The sequence below is a fragment of the Arvicola amphibius genome, chromosome 11 (assembly GCF_903992535.2).
Source record: "Arvicola amphibius chromosome 11, mArvAmp1.2, whole genome shotgun sequence".
In the NCBI taxonomy this organism is placed as follows: domain Eukaryota; kingdom Metazoa; phylum Chordata; class Mammalia; order Rodentia; family Cricetidae; genus Arvicola; species Arvicola amphibius.
In genome coordinates, this window is record NC_052057.2 from 56,416,950 (window position 1) to 56,429,184 (window position 12,235).

Consider the following 12,235-nt stretch of genomic DNA (forward strand, 5'->3'; position numbering starts at 1 on the left):
AGAACAGCATCCTTACAGCCTCTGGTTGTTAAGTCTTGAGGAGGTTGTAAGGAAGGCTTCTTTATTGTGTTTGTGTTAAAATGTCACCAAGGAAGGATATTAAATATACTGTCATGGATGAACTTAGAATAGCAACATTTTATGAGAAATTCCAACACTAAATTTGGCTCAAGTGCAGCTGAAGGGTAAGTAGTCCAAGGAACGTATCCTAATGTGTGATCTACTCAATACTCGACAACTTTTAAATGCATCTGGATATAAATCTGATATTAAATGAGAAAACTAAGCATTGCTATACAACAAATGATATTTTTTAAAGCTAGGACCCTCAAAGATGAAAAAGTATAAAAGAGTAAGTATTGCACGATTCCAGTGAAGACTCGATCATGACAAAGCTGATAATATAATACCTACGGAAATCTCAAAAACAAAGCTGAGTCTTTACTATTACCACATCGTCTCCATGAACCTTGCACACCTTCAATCTCCCAGCTTTGGAAACCACACACAGGTATGATGTACATGAAATGGCTGTGTTTATGTTCAGTCATAAGCAATCTCTGAATTGCATGGCATATCAAATTTAGTTTTATCAACTACTAAAAAAGAATTGTGCTTAAAAAGGTACTATTTACCTTTTCTTTGACAGTTTCATAACTAAAATGTCAATTATTCACATTTGCTGACAGACATCATAGAAATATAACACTTCTTGTTCTATTTCACAGAGTGGTGGTATTTACATTAGATCACAGTATGCCCTAACCTTAGGGAATGACACTTAAGCCATATCCTTAAAAATGTATTTTCGAGACCCGAGCTTTAAAAAAAAAAAAAAGACTCTATCTCAAATGTAAAATAGTCAATATCAGTTTAGTCTGGACTCTGTCAGTGGGTAGAATCAATGCAGTGAGGAAAAGCCTCTCTTCTTAATGGCATGTTACTGACTGAGTGGGCTTTGCATTCTATATCAAAAGCTAATGCCTAAATATATTATCCAGCCCACATCCAAGGCAGCCTACTAGATCTCAATGTTCAGATCTAATGCCTGCAAATATGCAAATGCTTATCAATAATACATGGAAAATCTGGAGTAATCTTGTTTGTTTAAAGGGTTCCACAATAAAGGCACTGGGCCTTTTGTAAATCTCTTCCTGCTTTATATTAGTGATCAATTTAGTCATGAAACTTGGGTTTAACCTCTGTGATCTTTTCTCGTAAAACAAATCCCTGTTTACTGATTTAAGTATTTACTACATTAGACAAAAAGCAAAAAGGGGGGCTGGAGAGATAGCTCAGAGGTTAAGAGCACTGAGGTCCTGAGTTCAATTCCCAGAAACCACATGGTGGCTCATAGCCATCAGTAATGAGATCTGGTGCCCTCTTCAGGCATGCAAGCATACACGGAAGGAACGTTGTATACATAATAAATAAATAAATCTTTTTAAAAAAAGCAAAAAGGGTATAATGACACACCCCTGTGAGAGATTAAGGGAAGAGAGACATTGTCACAAGTAGCACCGCTAAACCAGTCCAATCATGTGACAGCACAGATTCCAATGTGCTGTATATCATGAGGAAAATATTTGTGAGCTTAAAACAGTGTGTGTGTTGAAATTTCAACTTTCCTTTTGCATTGTAAAATATAAATATTACATTTTATTTTCTGAGGTTTTGTTTATTTTCTTTTCTTCTTGTCTTCATTTATACAGCATCTTTTTTTTAGCTGCCACAGATTTGATCAAAGGATCCAAAGTAAGTCAACTCCTTCCTCTCCTCCCTCTCAAGCTTTGGGTGAGGAGTTCCCTAAAGAGGGAAACTGTAATTTCTTTTTGAGATAGGTACTCATGTAGTTGAAGCTGGCCTTCAAATACCCATCCTCCCCCTCAGCTTCCTGAATGCTGAGGTTACAGTTGAGCACAACCACACACACCTAACTTAGAAATCATGAAATCTTAACGCATCAGATTTTGTTTTCTGAAATAAGTGAGTAAATGGCTGGAAAGCTACTGCATATTCACAGCTCAAAATTTTTTCTGCTTTGGAGGATGTGAAGAGTGGGGGGTGAATAAATCTTACCTGAAAATAAAGCTTGTGACCACAAAAATGTAAACAAAACAAAGTACAACAACAACCAAACACATGATTCTGTGAACCATAATCATACCTCAGGAAAGCTTATAATTACAATTATGTTTAATAATTCTAAATATGCTGAAGTGAGATGAAATGTAGAAAATATGTCCATCTGAAACACTGTGGGGTGGAATCGCATTTCACAACAGTAAACTTAAGCGGTAATAAGAACTCTGCTGTATCATGATGACCTTTTAAACCGTGCCAATGTTGACTAAATTAAGGAACTCCTTTGAAAACCTAGGTAGGACAAGTAAACAAGAAACTGCAAGGACACATATTTCAATAAGGTAAACCAACCTGTATCTTGACTATATTTCTGTGTAAAGAAATAACAGTATCTTACAAAAATGCCTCAAAAATTTACCCTTTTCTCTTTGATCTCTTGAAATTTTTATGCAGTTTTTAAGCGGTCACGATAGGTTTGTAATTATCTCAGATATTTTTTTACACAAACATTTGTCAAAGGTGCTTAGCTAAAGTGTCCTGCTTGTTAAATTTATTGAAGTCATACCCAATGTTTGCCTAGAAACCATCAAATTGAATGTAGATGCATATGTTTGCACATGCATGTTTATGCATAAGTATATTTTGTTTATATATCCATAGTTATAAGAAAGATTAAAAATAAAATAAAATATCTTTCAATATAAAATAGTAAAACCTAGGGTTTATGTAGGACAAATTGAATTCAGATGCCCAAATGGCAATCTGTTAATGTTTTCACTTCAGGATCTCATGCACTGAGCAGAGGCCACTGAAGAACAATTGCTCGCTCTAATGGACACCTTTCCTTCTCTGTCAATCTCCTGGAGGTAGTTAATCCTGGCCTCATTATTTGGATTTGTCATCCAAGAGCTTTCTTCTATGCTCTCCAGGAGTCTGATCGCTTTTGTTCTAGCTGCTTAACTGCTGTCATTACTACACGAAGCAGCCAAGGCTCAGCTTATTCTGAAGTCCACAGTACACTTCCACCATGTAGGCAGCATTATAAAAGAAATCTAAGAAAATGAATGTGCAATAAATATTTTATATTTGTGGGGGAAAATAGAATGTTTTTGTTTTTGCTGACTCTAAAGTGGTGTGGTTTTTTTTTAAATGAGAGCCTCTTTGCAACTCTAATTTTTATTTAGACATTATGGTGCACTGTACACTAGTTGGTACATGGTCATAATAAAGTCCCCTCATGAAGGCCATCACTCTCTATGACAGTGAGAAATTCCCTGAGTACTGTTGCATCTAGTCATCTTCTGTTTGACGGCTCAGCAGCACTATGTCGTCTGGCATCGGAGAGAATGGCGACTCCAGTGTGAGGGAAAAAAATCCTGTAAGGACACTAGCAAAGTGTAGAAATGTATGAATCGGAGGGAATAACTCATCCTCGGCTATTGGGAAAACATGACAGTGTCTCCAAGCTAAGCCTCCTGCTTTAGAATTACAGAACTCTGGATACCAGCCAGGCTTCCTTACTTCCGCATTACCATAGCTACTTCCTTGTGCACACCACGTGCACCCTATTGTTTTCTCTTACTGTAGAACAGCACTTAATAGGAAGGCTTCCCTTTCAGTAAGTTTTTTAAGTACACAATGCAACATTGCTAATTACAGGTGTGATGTCAAACAGCTGGTCCTTAGAGCTTGCGCCTCTTCCTTTGCTGAAGCCTTAGACCCTCTGCATGATTTTCCAATTTGACATTCTCCCAAGGCTTGCAGCCATCATTCTAAGTTCCTGTGAGGTCTCTCTTTTACAGACCACATAGAACTGAATTCATGCACTGTCCGACATTCTATTCTGGCTCGCTTTGCACTGCAGTGTCCTTGAGTTTTGTACCTGTTGTTCCACATAGCAGGAATTCTTTACACACACACACACACACACACACACACACACACACACACACACACACACACAGTGTATATAGTCTTTGTAGCTTGGGTATCATGAATAGAAATGCAGCAAATACGGAGTGTAGACATTTCTTCAATTTCTAAGCAGTGTGCCGGGTTATTACTAAAAGGTAGATGGGGTTTTCAGGACAGATTCTGGCTCCATGGCTTGTGAGTTCCTCAGGGATACTATTTCCCTCGACATTCTAAGCTACCCAAGTGTAGCAGCTGACAAGATCCTGTAAGTAGCTGAAAAACCCCAGGGAAGAAGCAAAGACAAGCAGTGTACAGATGACAGCTCCCCTCCATGTTCTGTGAATTGAAGCTTATGCAAATCTATTGGGCTACAGACAGAATCAGAGATAATGGCTTCAGAAATAAATTTGACACCACAGCCATCTAAGATGTCTTTGCTGGGGAATTAAGTAATATAGTAATATACTCTCTTTTAAGGGTTTTAGACTCATAAAAATATAGACTATCACAAATACATTTATGCTGATTTTTCCCAGGACAAAAATAATTTAATTCTGTGCAGCTGATCAGTCGAGCCACTCGTCTGTTGCAAAACTAGAGCCAATCAATAAGCTGTTCTCTCTGGAAAGGGACAAAGTCCTGTGGTCCTATAATAGTCTGTTTATAGAAATGTTAAATATTTTAAACTCTAGCTTCAAAATTAATAATATAAAAAAAGATGTAAGCCCTATGTTAGGACCTTCAGCTGCATACCATTTGATGTCAGTACCCAGCCCCCTTGTCTAGTTAGATATCAGGACATGAAGAAATATATCAGACCAGGCCCACCACCATACAGTGGTAGATGAGGTCAGGGCCTTGTGGGCATGGCTTCTCCCTAGGGAGCTCTTGGCAGTTAAGGGCTGTTGAGGGAGGGGGAGTAATTGTTTTCAATGACATAGGCATTGGTGAGGTTCCTGAGCACCTCTCTACTCAAGCCCATGTGGGCATCATAAACTTGAACATAGTGGGAGAGGGAGGATATTGGACTTGGAAAGGAGATACCAAATATGAGAAGCCTAAGAAAGAAGTCAATAGAAACCTTATCTTCCAACTGACCCCATTCATGTACTTTTAAAATATGAATTATTTTCACCTATTTTATTTGATTTAAAGATGTGTGTTATCAGATCCATAGACTGAACATAGGGGTGGGGTATAATTAACGTGATTTTTTACTAGTAAATGCTAGAGATAGAGGGATTTTAAGTTTCCTTACTTTATTCATAATTTTCCAGATATTTACTAGGTCTTACATATAATTTTCATAATGAGAAACAACCCTACTCTATATATTTCCAATTAAAGTAAAATAAAATACCTTAATACTATTTTTAACTCAAATGTGGCCTAAGATACCTTTTGTGAAAAATTGCCAAAGGACAGATCATATATGTAGGAAACTTGCATCACCATGAAGCATTATCTATTTGCAGGACAGTGAGTTAACTTCATTGATTCCACTAGAAAGATGTGAATACCAGGCTTTAGGGGGAGTAAAGGCAGAGATTTATAGGCAAAGGGGTATAGGAAGAGAAGTTGAAGGGGGAAAAAGTTTACATTCCTTTTCTCATTGTCATATTAGAGGATGTCAACCCAGGCAGAAATATGGGAAGAATCACAAAAACTCTAAACTTCATTCTGAGCACTGAGAAAAGTAGAGCACATTGGTGTCTGTCATATCAGGTCATACCTCCTGGACTGGGGATGGCAATGGATAGATTTACACTGTGTTCTACTGTTAGGAATGTTCTTCTTGGTGAATATCTCACCTCCTATGAGGTGGAAAATTTTAAAAAGGTACCAGAAACATTTTCCTTGAGGGAGCTGGCAAATTCTTTAATGATTAACCTCTGCAGTCTCACCAACACCTTTAAAAGAACAGAGGTGGGAAGCCCGCGTTGCCTTTTCCCTGAGACTCACTTGCCAAACCCAGTTTGATCCTGAATCACATTCTAGGCCCTTCTCTCTCCATAAGCTCCAGAGAGTGGTTCACTGCCTTTGCCTGATTAAAACTACAGCCCCAAGCCTCTCTCTTCTGCTGCGCAAGATAGCTCAGGAGTGAATTCAGTCTTTCCCAAGAATCCTAGGCTCAAAGACAATTGTGTTAATTTTTAGTGGGTAAGGCCTTATTTCATTTGATTCAAGATATAACTGGACATAGCGCGCACACACACACACACAGCACATGCACACACATGTGTGCACACACACAGACACAAAAGAAAAAAATCAGAAATAAAACTGAGCTTCTAGTCACCAAAGTCCTGACACTACAGATATCTAAAAGGTGGGGTATTTGGGAAAACATGAAAGATGAGTTATATGCAAAAATGTATGCATATAAGAATTAAAATTATTCAAAATGGCTTTGGAATTATTTAAATATATTAATTATATTTAAATGTGGGCATGAAAGTATATCTGATATATGTCAAAGCAGTGACTTAATTCTCTTAAAATACTTTTTAAATTTATTTTAATTTTTAAAAAAGATATAATTGAAATTTTAGTATTTATTCACTTACAAAGACTTCAAAATATGTTCATAAATTGCTCAATCTTTTTCCTTTGATTTCTAAAGTAATGTCTCCATGATTTAAAATAATTGTTACAGACTTTATGAATTTGTATCTAGAAATATCTATATAGATACATACTTTGTTTTTAAAGATTTTGTTTAAATAGTATGGTACCATATTTATTTCTTGTAACTTGCTTTTCTCACTTAACAGTATTTCCAGTATTCACACAGACTTAATTTATTCCTTTTATTTAACACATACAAGTTCTCAATGTGAATCCACCAGTTTTGTTTTGTTTTAATAAAAGTAATAAGGTTGAGTGTAAAGATATTAATGAAGAATTCTTCCTCATACATATTCTCAGCCCTTGTCTCCTTTAATTAGAAGTACTCACCTTTGCAGTAAAGGGCTAAAATTTCTCAATGAAACAGTCATATCACAACTATTAAGTTTCAAAGTAAGCTTTAGAAAAATCACATAAAAATACTCTTAAAGGGGCCTTGAAGTCAACACAGGACACACCCCGACACTAGAGTCTCAGCACAAAGAAAATTTATTTACCCCAGAAGAATAAATAGCTGACTCTGGATCAGGCAAAGACAGCCCAGTTGTTTCTATGGGGTAAATAAATCTCCTTCATGCTCAGAATATTGTGTCTTTGTGTGTCCTGTGCTGACTCCAAGCCCTTTTATTCATGAAAACCTTAAAACAAAACGTCTTTTAAAAAAATGCGTTTTACTTTAATTTGTAAAATCAAATTTTTCCGGAGTTAAAACAAAAAAAGAACAAAAAAGCATGCTGAAAGAAAAGCTTGAAATGAAAATGATCAAAGAAAGCTGGCAAGAAAAGGATCAAAGTATCCCCCAAAACTGTCTCTAGACTTCTAGAAAAAATAAATGTCTATCTCCATCTCAAGCACACCCAGTCCAGAAAGCTTGATAATGTCTTCAGAAGTCAGGGTCTTTGCGGGTCTCTAGGAAAAGAACCCTTCAACCAGGTGCCTCCAAGTTATCAAAGAAGGCTCATACTGCCGTATCACAGCACAAGGAATGACGATGGAACTTCACTAGCTTTAAAGAAAATCAATAAAGACTTTGCTGGTTTATGGTGACTCCAGGAAGTCAGCGTCTTCAGTGTCCATGTCTGGAAGTGGTGTAGCCTTCAGTAGACTCCAGAGAGGTCAGATACCCAGAAGCCATGAACACCTAAGCCTGGGGATCCCTTAGCAGCTGGGATGCCACAAGTTGTCCGAGGAGAACAAAATAGACTGTCCTGGGCAAGTGCTTGGTTCTGACCCTCAAGTCAACTCAACAAATAATCTTTGTCTTGAGATACAGAAACACAATGTTGCCATCATTGGTTTAGCTTGTAAAGCTCAGCTACTATACCCTATATCTCATCAATATACATTTAGAGTGTTTCCAGTTTTTCACCATAGAAATTATCCCATGATAACAATGTATAGATACATACATGTCTGTTTCTCCTAGAAGAGATAGCCAGAAATAAAAAGCCATTACGTTCTGTAACACAAGCACTCAACCATTCTTTGTATTACTAGAATAAACTACTTGAGTCACAATCTAAGGGTGCAGTCCATTGTGGCAGCAGTCACACTGATTCCAAAACAGGAAGTAGGTATGAAACCTTACAATTATTCAATCTCATGAAACCTATACTTAGGATGTAGTAATCAGTCTCCTACTTCAACTGGCCCAGTACAGAAATTCTGTCACAGGCAAATCCAGAGGTTTGTCTCCTAGGTGCATCTAGATCTTATTGAGTTAACAATATCAAGCATTACAATCCTCTATCAAGTATGTGTTAGTGAAACACTTTTGTCCCCAGCATCACCATCAGTAAATTTTAAAGCAGGTACCAGGTAACAGTTTAAACAGAGATTGACAGTAGCCAATACAACCCACTGTGATACAGAGTAAGAAAAATAAGGGCAGAAGAGAAGAAAGGATGGCAAAGACATAAGAATCCCCTAACCTAATTTTGCCTGGGCCACCTTGGCTGTGGTGACAGATGACAGCATTCTACTCAGAGAATTTGAGCTGCTTCAAAGTTGTGCTTCCCTTACAAATAGCACTCATCCTTAGCATTGCACATTTTCTCTTGCACCTGTAAATCCAGTTGACAAACGTCTAGAAGAGAAGTGTGACAGCTACTAGACATCTGAAGACTGTACAGTCTTCTATCAGGGCCAAATATTGCAAAAATGTCACTGAAATGTTCATACTCTCATTTTATTTTTTTTTTCACCCAGGGCAGTTCGGATGAGTCTAACACACATGAAATTTTATTTCTAAATTCTCAAATGACTTATCAACAACAAGCAAATGTCATGTCATGAAGTTGTTCCCTATAGGATATTAAAAATCTAGATCATTTGATCTGTGAGTTTAATATTCAAATTAAATTTGGCAATGGAAGATATATACCTTGAGGAAAAAACAGGAGGAAAAAAGTGGAGAAAACCTGTGTGCCCTCAAGACTGTTTTTAAGCTGTATGATTACATAAGGCATTATGTTCTGTTTCTTTGAGCCAATAAATAGTAAAGATCTCACAGAAATATCTTTGGAGGAGAAAAGAACAAGTTTAATGAAATAAATTGTTACAACCAAATCCGCAATCCCCCGACAAGCCGACAAGGAATCCAAGAGTCCCATTGTTAAGTTGGGAGCATAGGTCCCAGTCCCTTGCATCTATCCTAGCTCCCAGGCCTGGTCTGGACTTCAAATTCCAGTAGGCCAGGTCCTGATCCCTCCATGGGGGTAGGGTCAGGACCACTCCCCAAGGCACTTAAGTGTTCCCCCAAAAGAAGAACACGTGGTTTTCCTTTCTTCCTCCCAGGGGTCGCGTTCCTGCGGCTTCCCGGTTTCCCCCTCGGGCCATCCAAGAGTGCAGATCTCCCATTAAACCTGGATATTTCTTAATTTGGCTTATTTTGATTTGGCTTGATTGGGAATTTTTGTGTCGTCAGGAAGCTCGCATTAGGAAATATTCCTAACACCATATGTAAAAGCAAAGAGCCTTTATTTTAATCAAGTTTGCAAACTTGGTCTCCCGGCATGTCCAACGTATGGGAATAACTGGAGAGCCTCGAGCTCAATTAGAATAGGGTTTTATAGTAGTAAAGGTGGGAGTGAGGGGTTTCTGAGGTTTTAAAACCCTTGATTGGCTGACATTCATCTAGAGGTGTCTTGGTGTCTGTGAGTTTCTATATACTGTGCTTGGAATGCCAGGAATTCCCTTTGAATGGTCTGTTCTTATGGGGTGGGGTCGGGAGATCTCAGTTTGTGTTTTCTCCTGTAGCCCGACTTCATCTCAGGGTAAACAATTGAGACTTCAGCCTCTATTGAAATTCATCAATGACCAGAGTCCCAGTGATAATGGTTGGAGGAAGTAAAGACTTAGATTATCATGGCTGGCCCTCACATTTATAAAGTTGGATATTTTCATCCTTATTTCATTTTTATCAATATGGCAGATGAGTAGCTGCTAGATTCTCTGAGAAACTCATAACTCAATACTTCTTGGTTTGGGCTGTGTGTGATCCTACTGACAGATGCTTTAATAGGGGCCAGCACCTTCCTACATCACTCAGAAAGTTCTTGATGCACAAGCATGAGGCCCTAAATTTGATCCCAGAATGCTCATTAACAAAGTCAGGTAGGGTGGCATGTGTTTATAATCACCATGCTGCAGAAGCAGAGACAGGTGGATCCCTGGGGCTTCTGACCAGCAAGCCCAGACTGTTTACTAGACTCAAGACCAGTGAAAGACTATCTCAAAAATAAATAGATAGATAGATGAATAAATTTTGTATGTATGTATGTATGTATCAATTGAAAAAAGATATCCATATTTGTCTACTCACCACTACATATATATGTGCACATGTGCCTTTATGTACTCTTGCATGAACACACACCCATAAAATCATGAAATAAAATGGCATTGGTAGTAGTAGTCTATCAGATTGAAGAGACATGGATGATGCATTATATTCATGTCAGTGTGTCCTGAGAGCTCATTAACTGGGCACTTCATAACTTACATGGTTATCACCTTAATTCTCATAAACCTTTATGTGTTGGTCAGCAACTTTACCTCATTTTAGAAAAGGAAATTAAATAAACTCTATTGTGACAAGATCTATGGCTATAGCTGTCATCCTGTAATTCATGTGATTAAAATGCAGATAGTCTGACTTCAAGGCCTAAGCTTAACTATGGTGCATGTTAAGAAGGATTTCTTCTTTTTTGGTAGTTTATTTTTTACTGATTTTATTGAGCAACATATTTTTCTCTGCACCCCTTCCTTCCTATCTCCTCCTTTTCTACCCTTACTCCTGGTTCCCATGCTCCCAATTTACTCATGAGATCTTGCCTTTTTCTACTTCCAATGTAGATTAGATCCATGTATGTCTCTCTTAGGGTCCGCATTGTTGTCTAAGTTCTCTGGAATTGTGAATTGTAGGCTAGTTTTTCTTTGTTTTATGTCTAAAAGCCTCTTATGAGTGAGTACATATATTTGTTTTTCTGGGTCTGGGTTACCTCACTCAATGTTTTCTAGATCCATCCATTTGCCCACAAATTTCATTGCCATTTTTTCTGCTGTGTAGTACTCCATTGTGTAAATGTACCACATTTTCCTTACCCATTCATGAGTCAAGGGGCATTTAGGTTTTTTCCAGATTTTGACTAGGACAAACACTGCTGCTATGAACATAGTTGAATACAAGTCCTTGTGGTATGACTGAGGATGCTATGGGTATATATCCAAAAGTGAGGTTACTGGATCTTTAGTTAGGTTGTTTTTTAATTTTCTGAGAAATCACCATACTGATATCTGTAACCCCCACTTGGCGGGTCAGCTATTCAGGGTCCTCTGAAGGGGCGCTAACCTGCGAGAACATGGGCTGGAGAGAGAAATGGAGACCAAGCAAGATTCTATTGTCAAGGTCTCCGTTTATTGGGGTGAAAGTTACAGCTTATATACCCTTGAATGGGGTGGAGGTAGGGGTAGGCAGGAACTCTGCCAGGGTAACTGAAGATCATCAGCCAGCACCTGGTGTAAGCCGAAGCATGTGATTCATTAACATTGGAGTAAAGGGTGGGTTCCCTTAACAGATGTGATCTATTAGCATTGGAGTAAGGGGTGGGTTCCATTAACGGATAGCTCTCAAGATAGTGGGATGAGGGGTAGGTTCTCTGTAAACATCCTTAGGGCAATGACCTCTGCTATCCCTGTAAGGACAATGGTCCCTGACAAATCTATCCTTAGGAAAATGGTCCCTGACAGATATCCAAACCAGCTGTACCAGTTTGCACTCTCACCAGCAATGCAGGAGAGTTCCCTTTACCCCACATCCTCTCCAGCAAAAGTTTTTACCAGTGTTTTTGATCTTGGCCATTCTTACAGGCATGAGACAGAATCTCAGAGTTATTTTGATTTGCTTTTCTCTGATGGCTAAGGATGTTGAGCATATCCTTAAGTGTCCTTCAAACATTTTAGATTTGTCTGTTGAGAGTTCTCTCTTTATGTCTGTATCCCATTTTTATTGGATTATTTCTTCTGATGATCAATTTCTTGAGTTCTTTGTATATTTTGGAGATCAGCCCTCTATCCAATGTGGGGTTGGTGAAAGTCTTTTCCCATT